Below are 21,897 nucleotides of genomic sequence, written 5' to 3' on the forward strand. Positions count from 1 at the left end.
ATTACTGTAGAATTCTCTGAGGTCTTTGTGGAAGAAATACTAACAATGTTTAGGATTTGCTTTTACAGTAATTCACAAAAGGAAATAAAACAAACCAATGGAAGAGTGGATGAAACAAGACTGGCTATATGTTAACAATAGTTGTAACAAAGTAACAGAGGCATGATGACTGCTATTGTTGTTTTGACTTTTATAGATGCTTGAAAATAAAATTAAAAGGTTTAAAAAGTCAAATGTAGATGTCTATATATATACATATATAAGGTGACAGTTACATAGGGAATATTTAGCAATGACTGGAGGTATTTTTTATTGTCACATCTAAGGTATGTGTATGCTATTGCCATCATTGATGTAGAAGCCATGAATACCCTTCTCGTTCAAGGAAATACAAGACAATCTACCAGATGCAAATATCAGCAATGCTATAGATGAGGTATTCTGGTAGCATCATCAGGCAAACTAATGGATGATGGTAGCTATAATCCTCTTTCTTTCTTTTTCAGTTTTATCAATCTTCTCTGCTAATTGCTCCAGTTTATTGTTCAAAGAGTTACAGAATTTCTTTCTAATTATTAGCTCATTGCAAGGAGAAAATAAAAGTAGAAATAAAGTGCATTCTAGTGAAAATTTAAAAAGCAAAATATTATTTATTTATCAAGGAAAATTTTAATGTCCTTATTTTTACAAACCTTATATTAAAAAAATTATTTATTTTATAATTTTATTAAAATAAATCAAAAGACAGAAAAACTGTAAATAGTTGACATGTCCTAAATTTGCAGTATTATTAAAAACATAGAAAAATTATTTTATTAAAATATAATAACTCTACATGTTTTAAACTCTCAGACAATTAAAAAAAAGGATAAAAGACTATACTACTAAAACTTAGAAGAGAAAAGAAGTTACAATAATCCAATCTTGAATATTAAATATTATATAATAATAACCAACCTTGAATTCTTAGCTAGTAAGCCATTAAAAAAAAAAAAATCTACCCTTAAGTGTATAGTTGTAAATGGATTAGATGGGAGTGTGTATGTGTGTGTGGGTACACATGCTTATGATCCCAGTCTTAGGATCCACAAAGTGAAAGTTTTATATATTGTAATTAGTAGCATTTCATCATTTTCTATGATGCTTAGGTTGTATAGTAGTAGTCAGAATGTTATCAGAATAAAAAAGTACTTTTCTTTAAATAGGTATCAAGTGGCAGGTGGGGGGGGGGGTGGGGAGGGAATAATTCCAGAAAGATTAAGCCTTGTCACATCTTGTAGGAGGTTTTGAATAGAAATGTTTTCACAAAGCATAATTAATTTAATTTGAATTTGAAATCTTGACTTTTTATTGACCTCCCTTACTCAAAAACAGATTAGCTAAAAACTTAATGGATTCTTTCAAGTTAATGAGCATCTTTTAAACTGAGCATTCACTTTCAAAAGGTTACCTTTTACAAATGTAAGAGATGAATTACTATTAAATATTTTATAACATAGGAATGTCTTACTTACTCTGAATATGTATAAAAGGTCAAGTTCCCTGCTCTTCCTCTATATGTCAAACTAGGATACATAAATCACTTAAATCAACCAATTTTTCATGAAACATTTTTAGCCAAACATCTATAGAATATAAAGCAATACACATCAGAGAATCATATATATATATATAAACACTCCAGAACTCACAAGAGATCTTTAAAACTAAAGTCCAGATAAAATATTACCTGCTGCACAAATTTGCTATAATAATCCCTGAGAAGTCTTAAAATGTATATATTAATGTGTTGAGGTATCAAATTTTAGTCTGTAGCTGTTCTAAAGTGTTAGATATTAGTAAAATAGTGAAGTTCTAACATATTCTTTTGGATATTATTCTTTTTCCAGCCAAACCAGGACACCTTTTTCCTGTTCCACAGGATAACTCCATCACATATTGCCTAATAATATGTATTAAATACTTAATAAATATTAAACAGTTTTAAGGGCTTTATTTGAACCCTTTCAAATATTTCTGTCTTATACAGTAGACACTGTTTTAGGAGAGAAAAAAGGAAGCATACAGAAGCTAAGTTGTCCATAGTCTTAATTACGAGTAAATTTTGGAGGCATATTTATATACACCCTATGGTTCCTGGGTCCAAGCTTTTAAGTATTATACTAGATTATATCTCTTTCCAGCAAGTCATTTTCTACAGGAATCTATTTTCCACCACTCTAGGAAATGATATGCTTTTTTTTTTTCTTTTTTTCTAGTTTAACAATTATTCGTTTTAAGCAAGAATATTTGACTTATTTTTTAATGTTTGTAAACAAGTTACACTTTGCCTGATTTCCCCCCAAAATTATTTTTTCCCAGTTTTACTGAGAAATAAATGTCATGCGTCGCTACATAAGATTAAGGCATACAGCCAAAAGTTTTATTTAAATATATTTTGAAATAATTCAATTCATATTCATCATTTTATATCATTGTTGTTGTTCAATCACTAAGTTATGTCTGACTCTTTGAGATCCCAAGAACTCCAGTATACCAGGCATCCCTGTCCTTCACTGTCTTCTGGAGTTTCCGTAAGGTTATGTTCGTTGAGTCAGTGATGCCATCCAACCATCTCATTCTCTGTCACCTCCTTATCCTCCTGCCCTCAATTTTTCCCTGAATCAGGGTTCTTTCCAATGAGCTGGCTTTTTGCATCAGATAGACAAAGTATTGGAGTTTCAACTTCAACATCAATCTTTCCAAGGAATATTCAGGACTGATTTCCTTTAGGATTGAGTGGTTTTACCTTCTTGTTGTCCAAGGCATTCTCAAGAGTCTTCTCCAGCACCATTATTCAAAAGTATCAATTTTTCAGCATCAAATCATCACATATGTTTACAATAAAAAATAAAACAAGTTTCTTTTCAGAAATAAACACAATATTATTAATAATAAGTTCAGTCTATTCTGATCTGAAAACAATCCATATCACCAATTTATCTTCTAAATCCATGTCACCTCTTAAAGCTCAAATTTTCTCTGCCAAAAACTATCTGAAACAAAAATTGTAGAAAGAAGTCATAGAAAGGAGGCTAACTATATATATATAAATGTATGAATCCCATTCAAAGCCCTAATTTGTCAGACATTTTCATGTGAGGCCCCATTCTTTTTCTTCTTCCTCAATGTACCCAGTTTCCATTATTGATTTTAAGTCTAGGTGTACAAGACACCTTCCTCTTATTAACTGAATGTTTTCATGAGCCTTGATGATAGAGAATTTGTAGTCATTATTTTCTTTAATATGATGAACTTAATGGATTTATATTTTTCAACATTACTGATATATAATTTAAATGTTGTGAAATTCATCCATGCAAAGTATACATTCAATGATTTTTGATATATTCAGAGATGTATACAATCATTATCTTGTTTTTAATACCTCTTCAAAAAGTCATAGCTATTAGCTATTGGCACACTTTCTTCAAACCCCACTCCACAGATGCAAACAACCATTAATCTACTATTTATATTTCCATATTCAGGACATTTCATATGAATTAAATATAATAGGTGGCCTTATGTAACAAGATAGTTTCACATTCCTTTCTATGGCTAAAAATACGCCATGGTATTCACAGCATTTCATGATCCTTTTACTAACTCATGGACTTTATGTTGGTTCCATTATTTATGTATTATAAATAATGTTGCTATAAATATATGTGTATATGTTTTTGTTTTTGTTTTTGTTTTTCTATCACCATATGTAATATTTTCTGTATTTGATTTTGGGTAGACATATGTTTTCATTTCTCTTGGGTATATACCTAGAAGTAGATTTTATGAGCCTTAAGGTAACACTTGATTAATATTTAGAGAATTTTCACCCTATTTTCTAAAGTGATGGTACTGCTATAATTACCACAAGCAGTGCATGCATTCTTGTTTCTCCATGTCTTTGCCAATACTTGCTGTTATCTGACTTTTTGACTTGGCATTTTGTTACCTAATTACATTAAGTAATACTTAATGGCCTTGGATTTGGCAAATAATTCTTAGCTATGACATCAAAAGCATAAACAACAAAAGAAAAAAATAGAGAGATTGGACCTTATCAAAAGCAAAATATTTAAAGGACATGATCATAGGCATAAAAAGACAAAGCACAGAGAAAATGGGAGAAAATATGTGCAAAATCAAATATCTGATAAACAACCTGTCTGGCACATCTAAAGAAGTTTTGCAACTCAATAATGAAATAACAACACAATTTTTAAATGGGAAAAATATTCAAATAGATATTTATCCAAGGAATGCATACAAATCTTTAGTAGGCATATGAAAAGATGTTCAGCATCATTCATCCTCAAATTAATGCTTATCAAAACCATGATTAGATACTGGTTCACAGCACCAGGATAGTTAAGAGTCTAACAATCTATGTCTTTTGATGAGATTGTTATGTTGCTTTTTATTTTGTATTTGTCTCATGTCTTTTCTCTTCCTCTTCCCTTCCTGTACTTTTTTCTTTGAATTAAACAGATATTTTCTAATGTAGCATCTACATTTTTAAAAAACAATTTTTACTGTTTTTTTTAGGATATTTTAGTGGTTGCTCTAGTATTTAACATACCTTCACTCCATAAATATTAATAATTTTGGTTTATTATTTTAAATAATAAAGTATTATTCATTAGTAATAAAAATATTATCTTACTAATAGTTGATAACATACTAAGAATTATTTTTATAAAATAATAAAATTAAAATAAAATAAATATAAATAAATATAATAATTAATTATAAATTATTTATTATTTAATAATAAAAGTTATTGTTATCACTGGATAATTAATCCAGTATTTGCTTCATATTTATACTAATTTAATTCCAATGATATATATTATATATATACATATATATATATATATTACTATTTAGTATCTTTTCCCCTTTTGTCATAGTATCATTTATATAAAACAACTATGTACATCTATGTCTGATTCATGTTCATGCTTGGCATATACCAACACAATTCTGCAAAGCTTTATCCTTCCATCAAAAGAAACATTTAAAAATACAGTTAGTGTTGTAAATCAAATAATATAATTTTATAGTTATTAGCTGTCCATCTATTGTCTTTTCTGCAAATGGGTATAGAAGGAACCTACCTCAACATAGAAAAGGCCATATATGATAAGCCTATATCAAACATTATTCTCAAAGGTGAAAACCTGAACGTGTTCCCTCTAAAATCAGGAAGACAATGATGTCCACTTTTACCACTATTACTCAACATAGTTTTGGAAGTCCTAGCTATAGCAATCAGAGAAGAAAAAGAAATCAAAGGAATACAGATCAGAAAAGAGGTAAAGCTCTCACCATTTGCAGGTGACATGATACTGTACATAGAAAACCCTAAAAATAGTATCAGAAAATTATTAGCGCTAGATAATCAGTAAATTTAGCAAAGTCCCAGGATACAAAATCAATACACAGAAATCACTTCCATTCCTATATACTAACAATGAAATATAAGAAAAGGAAATTAAGGTATCAATCCCATTCACCAACACAAGAATAAAAAAAGAATAAAATATCTAGGAATAAACTTACCTAAGGAGACAAAAGAACTGTATACAGAAAATTATAAAATATTGATGAAAGAAATAAAAGATGACATAAACAGAAGGAGAGATATTCCATGTTCCTAGGTAGAAAGAATCAATATTTTGAAAATGACTTCACTACCAAATGCAATCTACAGAGTCAATGTGATCCCTGTCAAATTACCAATGGCATTTTTCACAGATCTAGAACAAAAATTTCACAGTTCTTGTGGAAGCACAGTTGACCCTGAATAATCAAAGGAGTCTTGAGAAAGAAGAATGGAGCTGGAGAAATCAACCTTCCTGACTTCAGATTTTACTACAAAGCTATAGTCATCAAAATAGTACAATACTGGCACAAAAACAGAAATATAGACCAATGGAACAAGATAGAAAGCCGAGAAATAAACTCATGCACCTATAGGTACTTAATGAGACAAAGAGAGCCTCTTCAATAAATGGTGCTGGGAAAACTGGGCAGCTACATGTGAAATAATGAAATTAGAACACTTCCTAACACCATATGAAAAGGTAAACTCAAAATGGATTAAAGACCTAAATGTAAGACCAGAAACTATAAATCTCTGAGAGAAAAACATAGGCAGAACACTCGATTACATAAATCAAAACAAGATTGTCTATGACCTACCTCCTAGAGTAATGGAAAGAAAAACTAAAGTAAACTAGTGGGACCTGATTAAACTTAAAAGCTTTAGCACAGCAAAGGAAACTTTGCACAACAAGGTGAAAAGACAACACTCAGAATGGGAGAAAATAATAGCAAATGAAACAACTGACAAAGGATTAATTTCCAAAATATACAAACAGCTCATGCAACTCATAACCAGGAAAACAACCAAATCAAAAAGTGGATAAAAGATCTAAGCAGATATTTTTCTAAAAGAAGACATACAGATGGCTAACAAACACATGAGAAAATGCTCAGCATCACCCATTATTAGATAAATGCAAATCAAAACTACACTGAGACATCACCTCACACCAGTCAAGATGGCCATCATCAAAAATTCTACAAACAATAAATGCTGGAAAGAGTGTTGGTCAAAGGAAATGTTCTTCCACTGATGTTGGGAACGCAAATTGATATAGTAAGTATGGTAGATGGTATGAAGGTTCCTGAAAATCTAGGAATAAAACCACCATATGACACAGCAACCCTGCTCCTAGGCTTATACCCTGAGGAAAACAAAATTGAAAAAGACACATATAGCCCATTGTTCATTGCAGCACTGTTTATAATAGCTAAAGCATGGAAGCAACCTAGATGTCCATTGACAGATGAATGGATAAAGAAGTTGTGGTATACATTCACAATAGAATATTACTCAGCCATAAAAAGACACATTTGTGTCAGTTCTAATGAGGTGGATGTACTTAGAACCTATTATAAAGAGTGAAGTAAGTCAGAACAAGAAAGATAAATATAGTATTCTAACATATATATAAGGAATCTAGATAAATGGTACGAAGAATCTATTTACAGGCAGCAGTGGAGAAACAGACATGGAGAATAGACTTATGGATATGGGTAAAGAGGAGGAGAGGGTGAGATGCATGAAAAGAGTAACATGGAAACTTACATTACCATATGTAAAATAGATAGCCAACAGGAATTTGCTATATGGCTCAGGAAACTCAAACAGGGGCTCTTTATCAACCTAGAGGGGTGGGATGGGGAGGGAAATGGGAGGAAGGTTCAAAAAGGAGGGGATATATGTATACCTATGGCTGATTCATATTGAAGTTTGACAGAAAACAACAAAATTCTGTACTGTAAAGCAATCATCTTTCAATTAAAAATTAAATAAAATGACACAGTGTTATAAATCAAATTAATATTTTGTTAGAGTTATTAGTTGTCCATCTGTGGTGTTTTCCTTGGCCTAATATAGCTTAGCTTCCCTTGTAGCTCACTGGTAAAGAATCTACCTGCCAATACAGCAGACATGGCTTTGATCCTTGGGTCAGGAAGAGCTCCTAGAGAAGGAAGTGGCAACCCACTTCTATTCTTGTCTGGGAAATCCCATGGGATAGAGAAGCCTCGTGGGCTGCAGTCCTGGGGTCACAAAAGAGTCAGACATGACTTAGTGACTCAAGAACCACAACGATAAGGAAGTGGCAACCCACTTCTATTCTTGTCTGGGAAATCCCATGGGATAGAGAAGCCTCGTGGGCTGCAGTCCTGGGGTCACAAAAGAGTCAGACATGACTTAGTGACTCAAGAACCACAACGATATAGCTTAATCCATCATAGTTTTATTCCCACCCACTCCTCTATTCTGTAACTCGCAAGTGTATTGCACACTGGTTCATCACCTTATATATGTTTTTTTTTTTTTTTTTGCACATTTTTTGCATATTTTGTTTGTTTTGTAGTTTGTGACTTTAGATTAGTGAAGAGAAGAAAAACATACCTTCATACTGACTTTTATAGTTGTACGTTTATATTTGCTGTTGGTGTGTATGTGTAGAGAATTAAACTAGAGCTTGAATTCACTTGTTTTTATCCTAAAATACTTCCTGTTATATTGCTTGCAAGATGAGATTGCAAGCAGCAAATTCTTTCAGTTTTGTTTGCTTTGAAAATTTTATTTCATCCCCAATTTTAAAGATAAAATTTTTCGATTTAAGATTCTTGCTTGTTCTATTGTTTTTGCTCTTCCTTTGAGCATTTTGAATATGTTATCACACTGTTTTTGACTTTCATTATTTCTCCTGAGAAGTCTGCTGTTAGTCATATTAGTAAGTGCAAGTGAAAGTTGCTCAATCATGTCTGACTCTTTGGGACGCCATGCACTGTAGAGTTCATGGAATTCTCCAGGCCAGAACACTGAAGTGGGTAGCTGTCACCTTTGCTAGGGGATATTCCCAATCTAGGGATGGACCCAGGTCTCGCACATTGCAGGCAGATTCTTTACCAGCAGAACCACAAAGTGAAGTTGCTCAGTCGTGTCCGAATCTTTGCGACGCCATGGACTGTAGCCCACCAGGCTCCTCCATCCATGGGATTCTCCAGGCAAGAATACTGGAATGGGTTGCCATTTCCTTCCCCAGGGGATCTTCCCAACCCATGGATCGAACCCAGATTTCCCGCATTGCAGGTAGACATTTTAACCTCTGAGCCACCAGGGAAGCCCAGCAGAGCCACAAGGGAAGCTATATTGGGGTTCGTTTTAAAGTGGAGAGTCATTTTTCTAGCACTTCTTTCAGAATATTTTTTTTGTTTTGGAAATTCAGAATTTTTACTATGATATGCCTTCAGACTTTTTTTTTTTTTTCTTTTATGCTACTTAGGTTAAGTTGCTGGATATGTAGGCTATTGTTTTTCAATATATTTGGGGAAATTTTAGTCATTATTTCTCTCTTTTTTTCTGCTCTGTTCTCTTTCTGATACTTCTTTTATGAATTTGTTTGTATTTGTGCTTAATATTATCCTGTATTTTTCAGAAGTAAGTTTATTTTCTTTCATTCCTTTTTCATTTTGTTCAGCTTACACAATCTCTATTGATCTATCTTCATGCTCATTAATTATTTAGTCTACAAGTTAAGATTTCTTAAGTCCCTCTAGTGAATATTAAAAATTTGGTTATTGTACTTATTGTTATTGTTTATTATATATATATTGTTTATTTATATATATATATATATATTTATATATGTATGTATCTTTTTTCCTTAGTTGGTACTCTCTTTAGAGTGCTTATGTTATTATACCTTTCTTTACTTTTAAAATCACCCCTTCATTCTGTGAACATATTTACAGCATAAATTCTTTGAGGTTTTCATTTGTTAAATTCAGCCTGTTGTCTGCCCTTTTTGAATACATGACTCATGCTTTTCTATTTCTGTGGTTGCCTTACAATTTTTCACTGAAATCCAGGAATTTTGAATAATATATTTGATCATTCTATCTATCTCTCTGGGAGTAGTATCTCTCAGGGAACTTGTTATATTATTTACTTATTGGTTAGTGACTGGCTGAATCATTTTAGTTACATCTTTTTACTATTAAGCTTTTGAAATTGCTCCTTAGGGAGGTTCAATATTGGGTATGCTCATGAAATCGCAAGAATATTGTAAAGTAATTAGCCTCCAATTAAAATAAATTAATTAATTTAAAAAGATTAGAAATCAAAAACTCAAAAGCAAAAAATAAATAAATAAATAAAAAAGAAAGAGACTCCTGGAATGGAATTGTTTTGAGTAGAATTCCCTTCCAAGACTTCACTGACTGCCACCTGCTGTTAAATTTCACTAATAGCTAAGTGATTGCTCTGTTGTTTTTTGCATCCCTTGCAGCATAAACTGCCCTACAGACTAAATACAATTAAGGTCTGTGTTCTTAAAAGGAATAGTTTCTGAGATCAGTGTTTTTCTAAATCCAGGAGTGTTTCTTACAGATAACTTATTCCCCATTTGCTCTTGCAAACTAGCCAGCTATCAGTTTAAGTTGTATGTCATTGAAACACTGATTTCCACTTGGTTGTCTTTCTCCACAACCTTGAGCTATCTAGGGGACACCCTTAGGATTGTGTTTCTCCATTGAACATGAAGTCCATTCCTTTGGGTAGATATAAATAGCTACCTATTTTAAGGTACACTTCAACCTACAGGTAAAATATCTGAGACAGAGCTCTAGAGTTGGGGGTGAGGACATTAGCAAGCTTCTCTCCAGGTTATATCCCTACTCTAATTGCTGAGCACTTGAAGGAGGGAGACAGATTCTGAGTCCTCTAAGCTTGCCTCTATTTTCCTAGGACAATAACTTTGCAATCTATAGCAACAGCAATTAAAACCTTAGTATTCTTAGCATGCTGTACACAAGGTAAAGCCTCCATTCCATGGGCTGGGGGATGGGGGAGCTGGGAGGAAGATGAGAGCCTCATTTCTGGACCACACATGCTCACAACATCCTTAGCAACAAGCAACTGAAGATTGAATGATAAATGCTAATGTCTTATTCCTTCCAGGAAGGAAGTTCTCTGACTCGGATGTCAATGGATAGTGAGACTCATGTTCTTAGCTGCATCTTAGTTTGAAGTGGAGTCATTTCCTCACTGAGCTGGGAGGAGGAAAAGAGGGAGTTATCTTTGATCAAATACCACATACTCTTGCCTTTCTTATCAAATTTTCATAGATTTTCTTAAGTAGATATTCTTTCATTTGATGTTTAAAGACTATTTCCAGAGAGTTTTTGAGTTTGGGGATTTATTATTATTTATAATAATTTTCAGGAGCTTCACTGGAAGATATGTTAGTGGAACTTCATATACTGTCAGAAACAGATCTCTCTCAATTAGATGCTTAAAGTTCTATAAAAGGAAAATAATTTTTCTACTTTATCTGAATCACACTTTCTCTCCATTCTGAGACTCTAAGACAAATTCTAGTCTTTGAATCAAACACACTGGAAAGTACTATCATTAGGTAAATAAAATGTCTTTCTCTTCCCCACAACATGGTGAAATATAAGGAAAAGTTATTATTGTTATTATTATTATTACTCTGTTGGCTTTTCTTTGTTTCATGCAGGCTTTCTGTAGTTGTGGCAATTGGAGGCTACTTTTCATTGCAGTGCACAGACTTCTCATTGATATAGCTTCTCTTATTTTAGAACACAGACTCTAGGCCTGTCAGCTACAGTAGTTTCTACACATGGGCTTCAGTAGTTGAGGTGCATGGGTTGGTTATTCCACAACATGTGAAATCTTCTCAGACCAGGGATCAAACCTGTATCCCCTGCATTAGCAAGAAGATTCTCATCCTCTTGACTTACAAGTATGTCTGAGGTTATCTTTTTTTTAACCTCTTTTTCTTTGCCCTCAAAAGGATATATGCTTCCTCTCTTGAGTCTCTGAAATTTCTAGACTTTAATATTTCAGTCATCAAGACAGCATTAACTTTTGAGTGCATTTTGGCAAAGAATGCCAATTCTCTCCAGAACCAAATCCAACCAAAGAAAAAATGTGAAAAAAAAATGAACAAAAATAAAGTTTAGGAGAGGACAGAGTACATACTATAGCCACCATGGTTCACAACATAATTGGTGATTGGTGAATATAATGGTGAGGAAGGAAAACATTTACTTGCTCTAGAAGAGAAAAAAGCAAAACAAAACAAAGCAAAGCACATTTACTCTTGTAAAACAAAATAATTTACAGATGATAGATTTTTTTGACAAAAATCATTGAAAAAAAAAAAGGTTAACTGTGCCTATAAAGAAAAATTTGCTGAAAGATTGAATAGACAATTCAGTCCTATTCATATACAAAACTGCATTTTTTATTATGTAGAATATTTCACTTAACCAATTCTTTCAAACAATAAATAGGATTTATTGGTTTATTAATAAGGAAATTCAAAGTCAATGCAGGTTTCCAGTTTTGCTTGATTCAGTTCAGTCCTTTGATGAAGCTTTCGTTTCTTTTTCATGTTCTTGGGAGATTTTCTATAATGTCTACTTAGTACTAAATCTATCCTCCCTCTTTCTTTTTCACAAAACATATCAAGTCAGAGAGAAAAAGAGATCGAGAGAAACAGAGAGACCTTCTCCACAAGAATCCGCTAGCATTTTTTTTCCCTTATTCGTTGATATGAATTGGATTGAAAACTCTAGAACTACTCCCCTTTTCCATTTCATCATAGCTCTGTTTCCTGATTTACGTGACATATGACTGTGACACAGCTGTTTGAACATTGACATTTTGCAAATCTGGGAACACATGTTTTTCTGTATATTTTAACACAAATTGGTCAAAAGTTGATTTTTTTTTTTTTTTTTGCAGAAGAGTCTAGAATCTTTTTAAGAAATTTAAACTTAGATTTGCTATTTTGTATATAAAAAATTTAGAGTGATCAAGATACAGCATAAAATAAAGTATTAAGAAATTAGTTTTGATACCAGAAATAACTACAATCTAGGCTTCATCATCTATTTATTATGTAAAATTATACAGTACTTTGAAATATATTACTTAATTTGTCCTCAAATAAATCATATGATGGAATACTGGCAAATACATTCAGAAAGATGATGGCAGTTGCAAAGCCAAACGTTAAATAATAAATAGAGTAAAAATTTCCAGATTTTTCCTCAGAAGTAACATATACAGGTTGTGTGACCTTTGTTAAGTTATTAAGCTCTTTCTAATATGTTTTCCTCATCTGAAAAACCCAGTTTTCATCTTTACTGATTCATTAAGAGAGCTGAAGACTATGATGTGAAGTGAAAGTCACTCAGTTGTGTCTGACTCTGTGCAACCCCAGGGACTATACAGTCTATGGAATTCTCCAGGCTAGAATACAGGAGTGGTAGCCCTTCCCTTGGAGAAGGCGATGGCACCCCACTCCAGTATTGTTGCCTGGAAAATCCCGTGGATAGAGGAGCCTGGTAGGCTGCAGTCCATGGGGTCACAAAGAGTCGGACATGACTGAGCAACTTCACTTTCACTTTTCACTTTCCTGCATTGGAGAAGGAAATGGCAACCCACTCCAGTGTTCTTCCCTGGAGAATCCCAGGGATGGGGGAGTCTGTTAGGCTGCAGTCTATGGGGTCACACAGAGTTGGACACAACTGAAGCGACTTAGCAGCAGCAGCAGCCTTGCACTTTACCAGAGCATCTTCTCAACCTAGGGATCGAACCAGGTATCCCACATTGCTGGAGGATTATTTAAGAGCTGAGTCACAAGGGAAGCCCAAGAATACTGGAGTGGGTAGTCTATCCCTTCTCCAGCAGATCTTCCTGATCCAGGACTCGAACCAGGGTCTCCTGTATTGCAGGTCAATTATTTGCCACTGAAGTATTGGGGAAGTCTGAAGACTATGATAAACATGAAAATATATACTTTTTAAGGATTAGTTGTTCAGTTCAGTTCAGTTGCTCAGTCATGTCCGACTCTTTGCGACCCTATGAATCACAGCACACCAGGCCTCCCTGGCCATCACCAACTCCCGGAGTTTACCCAAACTCATGTCCATCCAGTTGGTGATGCCATCCAGCTATCTCATCCTCTGTCGTCCCCTTCTCCTCCTACCCTCAATCCCTCCCAGCATCAGGTTGTTAGTATTTTACTATTTTCCCATGGTACAATGATAATAGCAATTTAAGATCCTATGCTTTAAAGTAATGTAAAATCAAGATGAGTTTTATACTATATATTATAAATAATATTATAATGTCAAATACTGCTGTAAGGATTGATATTAGTATATACATTTAAATGTCCCTGAAAAGGAAACTGCTTAAAAAGTTTGACTTTACAGTAGGCACATATTCAGTTGACTTAATACATAATTGTTTTCATTCATTCATTTCAGTTGCTCAGTCCTGTCTGACTCTTTGCGACCCCAAGAATAGCAGCATGCCAAGGTATTAGTTAATGAAGAGCCATCTGGATGCCGAGATTTCAACACTAGATCATGTCAATATCAAGTATAAATTAAAGATGCCAGGTACTGTGATTAAATTTTTATTTAATTTTGAATGTTATATAAAAACTTGATTAATGAAGTTTTATACTGGTGTCATAAAAGTGAAGTATTTAATGACTGGAATGGAAATGAAATTTTTAATGATTGGAAGGGCTTTGCTGGTGACTCAGATGGTAAAGAATCTGCCTGCAATTCAGGAGGCCCAGGTTAATTCCCTGGGTCAGGAAGATTCCCTGAAGAAAAGTAAGTTCTTAACTTCAAATAAAGCATATCTTATTTTGCCTACTTAACTTATGTAGTGGAATTGGACATAAAGCATGCTAAGTTGCTTTAGTTGTGTCCTACTCTTTGCAGGACCATGGATTGCAGCCTGCCAGGCTCCCCTGTCCATGGAATTCTCCAGGCAAGAACATTACTTTTGCTTTCAAAAAATAATTTAAATGATCTAAGTGCATGTTGCAGAACCAAAGTGACCTTTAAAGCAGATTTTTCAGTAACTTCTATTCTCTCTCATTCATCATAACACCAACTGTTTCTATGACAGCACAGTTGGTATTGGCTTAAAGGTATTAGTCTCTCTGTTGGGATATGGTGTTGACAACATTCATGTGTTGTGTGTACATTTGCTTTGCTTGGCATACTGCCAGGTTAATTAAAAAAAAAAAACTAACGAAAAGATTGAAATGTTATGATGATTTTCATAAAATCATCTAAAGACAAATTAGCATAAGTCTGAAAAGAATGATGGAATAAGCAGTTCAGTAAGTATAAATACTCAAAAATTATTACTACATGAGTGGTGAAAACAACTTTCAGATTTTGGTGTATTTGGAAATTGTTCCTTTTAGTATTTCCTTCCACATAAAATCATAGTCTTCTGACTGAAAACTGTAGGACTACAGAATTAGGGTAAGCATGGGAAATGCCAAATGGTCCCTATCAAGTAATTACATTGTATACTTTTATTTCAGAGGTTGAGTCTAAAGTTTCAAATCATAATACTTTGTGCTTATAGAGTATGACTTTCAAGAAGGCTTTAAAGTTGGGAAATTTGGTGATGCATTCATCAGCATGGTGAGGCTTGCAAAATGCCCAGAGTTATAAATACAAAAATGATGCAAAGCGTCTGCCTACAATGCAGGAGGCCCAGGTTCAATCCCTGGATCGGGAAGTTCTCCTGGAAAAGGAAATGGCAACCCACTCCAGTACTCTTGCCTGGAAAATCCCATGGATGGAGAAGCCTGGTAGGTTACAGTCCATGGGGTCACGTATGTATATATGTATGTATCACAGCACAGGAACATATATATATATATATATATATATATATACACATGTATATGCATACATGTATGTGTGTGTGTGTATATATATATATATATACAGGAACATATACATACAGGAACATGTATATATATATATATGTATGCATGTATGTAAGTGTGTATTTATGTATCACAGCACAGGAACATAAAGGCATTTCAAGTAACTATACCTTTGTAATATGACATTACATGTCAAAATAGTAGCTTCAGTTACACACAAGTCAGCTTTTATCTTCTTAAACTGTACGATGATATGACAAGTATATTAGGTGAGTAAAAGGTTGTAACTTTATTAGGACAAATATATTAAATAGACTTATCTGTTAAATAAATTAATACTTAAAACTAATAATGGCAATGAAAATGTCATTTTGGACTTGACAAAATATATTTTTCTCCTATTTAAAAGTTTAGTTTGACAAACCCACACATCTTAAATCATTTGCATATGAGAGTAATTAATTTTTCTATTTTTAAATCTTTGGTCAGTTGTTATAACATGCAGATACATTTCAGAATATTTATGTTTAAAAACTTTTGTCACTCATTCGTAGGAAATACAAGAGAAAGTACAGAAAAAGCAATTATTGCTGGAAAATCCCATATATCATTGATTCTTCCTCATTTATCAGAGGAATATATTATAGTTTTGAGTGAAGTGTATATTAAAAATATCCTTTACAGTCACTATTTCTGGTATTATTTAAAATGCTGCTACTGCTGCTGCTGCTAAGTCGCTTCAGTCATGTCCGATTCTGTGCCACTCCATAGGCGGCAGCCCACCAGGCTCCCTCATCCCTGGGATTCTCCAGGGAAGAACACTGGAGTGGGTTGCCATTTCCTTCTCCAATGCATGAAAGAAAAGAGTGAAAGTGAAGTCGCTCAGTTGTGTCCAACTCTTAGCGACCCCATGGACCACAGACCACCAGGCTCCTCCATCCATGGGATTTTCCAGGCAAGAGTACTGGAGTGGGGTGCATTGCCTTATTTAAAATGAGGTTCAATATATTTTTAGAAATTATTTTCCTTCTATAGTCCCACAATGTGATGATTGTGTGCTTATTATCTAAGTTGTGCCCAACTTTTTGTGACTCTGTGGACTATAGTCCACCAGGCTCCTCTGTCCATGAGATGTCCCAGGCAAGAATACTGGAGTGAATTGCCACTTCCTTCTCCAATGTGATGATTACGTGATATTAAAAAGAGAGAGAGAGAGGTAGCCCAGTGTCTGTGATTAACTGACTGACTGAATGACTTGGTTTATCATATGTAGATAGTATATTCAGTAGTCAGACATCAAAGTAAGAAAATAATATTTATAAGAAAAATATGCTAGGTATTTTAGAAGTCATTTGTAGACAATGAGAAAATTCTGTAATAGTCAATAATACATAAGGAAAATAATCATTCTACTATATTTTGAGTTTAAACATTGAAAATAAAATACAGACCATAATGCATCAAAAGAAGGAGACAGTAAAAATATATAATTTTTAAAAAAGTTAGATGAATATCTTAGATCATTCTATACAATACAAACTTTTCTACTAAAATCAAGGGTCATTTAGAATTTAAATAAATAAATTAGTGTGAGGAGAATGCAAAGAAAAATGAAGAACCATACATATGAAAGGCATCCCAAATAACATGGCTTGGAAAAATTTTAAGCACAAATGCATATTAGGACGAGAGAGAGGGGGTGGGATGATTTGGGGGAATAGCATGGAAACATGTATAATATCATATAAGAAACGAATTGCCAATCCAGGTTCGATACAGGATCCTTGGGGCTGGTGCACTGGGATGACCAGGAGGGATGGTATGGGGAGGGAGGTGGGAAGGGGGTTCAGGATAGGGAACACGTGTATGCCCGTGGCAGATTCATGTTGATGTGTGGCAGAACTAATACAATATTGTAAAGTAGTTAGCCTCCAATTAAAAAAAAATAAATAAATTTAAATAAAAAATATGAATCAGTTAAACTTATACAAATATAAAGCAAATTTTATAAAATAAGCATTAAGAAACATGTAGTATGTAGTTTTAAATATATTATTGGAGGAAAAAGCAAGGGAAATATACATCTGAGATCAAATAAATCAAGAAAATCAACTGGGAAAGGTAGATGAAATATGCAATGTTAAAGATAGATTTATTCTCTAGGCAAATTCAGAGAGAAATGCGGAGACCAAATCTTTGGCTGTCATATTTAAGAAAATTAAATTTAAGAAAAGTGTATTGCATACTAGAAATAATAACTAAATAGGAAACATAAAGGCTTTTTGACTTATTTGTTTTTATCTCTTTCAATTATTTTTAAAAATATTAATTTTTAAAGCAATAATAACATATTGAAAAGCAAAGACATTGCTTTGACAACAAAGGTCCATCTAGTCAAGGCTATGGTTTTTCCAGTGGTCAGGTATGGATTTGAGAGTTGGACTGTGAAGAAACCTGAGCGCCGAAGAACGGATGCTTTTGAACTGTGGTGTTGGAGAAGACTCTTGAGAGTCCCTTGGACTGCAAGGAGATCCAACCAGTCCATTCTGAAGAAGATCAGCCCTGGGATTTCTTTGGAAGGAATGATGCTAAAGCGGAAACTCCAGTACTTTGGGCACCTCATGCGAAGAGTTGACTCATTGGAAAAGTCTCTGATGCTGGGAGGGATTGGGGGCAGGAGGAGAAGGGGACGACAGAGGATGAGATGGCCGGATGGCATCACTGACTCGATGGATGTGAGTCTGAGCGAACTCCGGGAGTTGGAGATGGACAGGGAGGCCTGGTGTGCTGCGATTCATGGGGTTACAAAGAGTCAGACACGACTGAGTGACTGAATTGAACTGAACTGAAAGCAACAATCAAAAAAAATAAAATAGTCTTGTGAGGTTAAAACATTTTTAGTGGTAAAAATGTATGGCACTTCTAGCACAAAAGTGGAAGGGAAGAGTATTAAATAGAATATTTTATGAATCACAATCTAGTTAAAGTGATATAATATGGTTTACAACAGACTGATAAATTGCAGAGGTATATGATGAATTGAGCTTTCCTGGTGGCTCAGACGATTTAAAAAAAAAAGTAATAATCTTCCTGCAATGAAGGAGACCTGGGTTTGAGCCCTGGTTTGGGAAGCTTCCCTGCAGAAATGGATACCCACTCCATTATTCTTGTCTAGAGAATCCTATAGATGGATAAACCTGACAGGTTACAATCCATGGGATTGCAAAGAGTTGGACACTACTGATTTTTTACTAATATTCTTCACCTTTATATGATGAATTATAAAAGAGTACTTAAATAATATAGTTTTAAAGCTAGTCAACAAATGAAATGATGTGGAATAGTAAAAGCATTCAATTTATCCAAAAACACACAGTTAAAAAGAAAAATAATGAAAGGGACAAATAGATAACATATAGCAAGATGCATGATATAGAGCTAACCATGATACAAAAAAAACACATTAAATTTAAATTAAGTAACTAATTGAAAGGCAGAGATTTTCAAATGTAAATTAGTATACAGATATTGAATATTCAAAATATCACTAAGGTCAGTAGTTCTAAAATCAATTACCTATTTTACAAAATGTCAATCAAAATCTCAACAGCTTTTTCTGTAAAAATTAGCAAGCTGATTTTAAAATTCATCAAAAAACTGCAAAGACAAATATCAAAAATAAAGCTCATAATGAAGAATAAAGTTGAAATATTTGTATTCTTTTATTTTAAACATTTTTGTAAAGCTACAGTAAACAATAGAGTATGCTACTGGGACGAAGATAGAAAAATAAATCAGTGGAAAGCCTAAAATGTCCAAGAATATGCACATATATATATAAATGGTTGATTTCTGATAAAGGTATGGCAAATTATATTTATATAAAGAAATTAATATATACATAAACATATATATATATATATATTATATAAAGAAATTCAGTGGATAAAAATAACCTTTTCAACAAATGGTCCTGGAACAAATTTCTATATGCTGAATAAAAATGACCCTTAACCTATGTGTCACAGCAAAACAAAAGATTATTTGGAAAGAAATCAGAGACCTAAATTAGAATTATTTAAAAAATGGAAAATAAATCTTTGTGACCTTGGTAAAGATTTAATCCAACCTCAAAAGCATAATCCATAAAATTTTTAAATATATAAGTTATTAACATTAAGACTTTAGGCTCTTCAAAAGGCACGTTAAGAGAATGAAAATACAAGTCATAGGCTGAGAGATTTATATCTTTGAAAGTGCTTCTATCATGAATAATAATAAATTCTCAAAAATCAATAGTAAAACAAAACACATGAAAATCATGGGCAGAATTCAGTGAACACTTATCAAAATATATATATAAATGACAAATAAATGCAGGAAACAATCTCAGTATCATTAGGGAAATGCAAGTTAAAACCACAATGAATTATAATTACATTATCTGTTAAAATATTTAAAATTGACAAACATAATTAAAAAGAAAACATTGACAAGAATGTGGAGCAACTGTAACTCTATATTACTTTTGACGTGGGAGTGGGAAATAGTGCCACTCATCTACAAAGTGTCAATTTCTTAAAATGTAAAATGTACAGCTACTTAACATGTGACTCAGCTATTTTGTCATAGACCAGCTTCTATGTGATGTTGGGACAGCAATTCTTGTAATAGGCTTTTTTTTTTTTTTTTTTCTTCTGCCAGTAATGGTCATAGTGAGGCAGGCCCACTCTATTCATCTAAAGCTTCTTGGGTACTTGGATTCTAGGTACATGATTCATATTTATTTAACTGTTCAGTTATTTCTTAGTTTTCATTAATGCTCTCACTCTTCTCTGTCTCTCTGGTATATTTCTCTCTACTTTCTGTCTATGTATCTATCTTTCTGTGTTTTCTCTCTTTCCCTCTCACTCTCATTCTCACTTCTCCTTGCTCCCATCTCTCTCATTAAAATGACTAAAAAGGTTTTAAGATACAGTTTTATGTGAGAAGTGAACCTTAAGTTTTTAGTGTGGGTGAGGTGCTTGTTGATAGTGTGTTCTTCTTCCTATAAAATCCAGAAAGCTCAAGGGTATTGATTGTACTGTCCATGTAACCTCAGTAAGTGAGGGGTAGCTTTAGGAATCTGACTTGTTTAACCTCTTCATGCTTATAAATGCAGATCAACTTTATTGCTCATAAATATCAATACCAGCAGAACTATTTAGTTGGTGTTAGCTCAGTTGAAAAATTTTACATTTTGGAGGTTTGATATGTTATGGAACATGGAAGGATGTCTTTTGTATCTTTCTATATTTGAAAAATAATAAAAAAAATTTTTTATTGCTCAGTTATTCATAACATTTTTAAAAATATAATTTATTTTATTCATACCTTTTAAATGTCAATTTCTTTTGCATTTGAAGCAATGAAATGTTTGAAGTATTTTAAAGCAAATTAGTTTCTCATTTTCTTAGTATGTATTACAAATAATTTAAATGTATCTGTAAATTTATTTTAAATATAATTATGGTAAACCCACAAAAATGATCAATAATATATGTAAAGAATATCTGTAAGTGATTCTATGGGCTTCCTTGGTGCCTAAGTTGGTAAAGAATCTGGCTGCAATGCAGGAGACCTGGGTTCGATCTCTGGGATGGGAAGATCTGCTGGAGGAGTGCATGGCAACCACAGCAGTATTCTTGCCTGGAGAATACCCATGGACAGAGGAACTTGGCAGGATGAAGTCTATGAGGTTGCAAAGATTTGGACATGACTGAACACACAGAAGAACTGTACAAAAAAGATCTTCATGACACAGATAATCACGATGGTGTGATCACTCATCTAGAGCCAGACATCCTGGAATGTGAAGTCAAGTGGGCCTTAGAAAGCATCACTACGAACAAAGCTAGTGGAGGGGATGGAATTCCAGTGGAGCTGTTTCAAATCCTGAAAGATGATGTTGTGAAAGTGCTGCACTCAATATGCCAGCAAATTTGGAAAACTCAGCAGTGGCCACAGGACTGGAAAATGTCAGTTTTCATTCCAATCTCAAAGAAAGGCAAAGTCAAAGAATACTCAAACTACCAAACAATTGCACTCATCTTACGTGCTAGTAAACTAATGCTCAAAATTATTCAAGCCAGAGTTCAACAATATGTGAACCGTGAACTTCCTGATGTTCAAGCTGGTTTTAGAAAAGGCAGAGGAACGAGAGATCAAATTGCCAACATCTGCTGGATCATTGAAAAAGCAAGAGAGTTCCAGAAAATCATCTATTTCTGCTTTATTTACTAAGCCAAAGCCTTTGACTGTGTGGATCACAATAAACTGTGGAAAATTCTGAGAAAGATGGGAATACCAGACCACCTAACCCACCTCTTGAGAAATCTGTATGCAGGTCAGGAAGCAACAGTTAGAACTGGGCATGGAACAAGAGACTGGTTCCAAATAGGAAAAGGAGTGCATCAAGGCTGTATATTGTCACCCTGCTTATTTAACTTCTATGCAGAGTACATCATGAGAAATGCTGGACTGG

This window comes from Budorcas taxicolor, chromosome 14 (genome assembly GCF_023091745.1).
Source record: "Budorcas taxicolor isolate Tak-1 chromosome 14, Takin1.1, whole genome shotgun sequence".
Classification (NCBI taxonomy): domain Eukaryota; kingdom Metazoa; phylum Chordata; class Mammalia; order Artiodactyla; family Bovidae; genus Budorcas; species Budorcas taxicolor.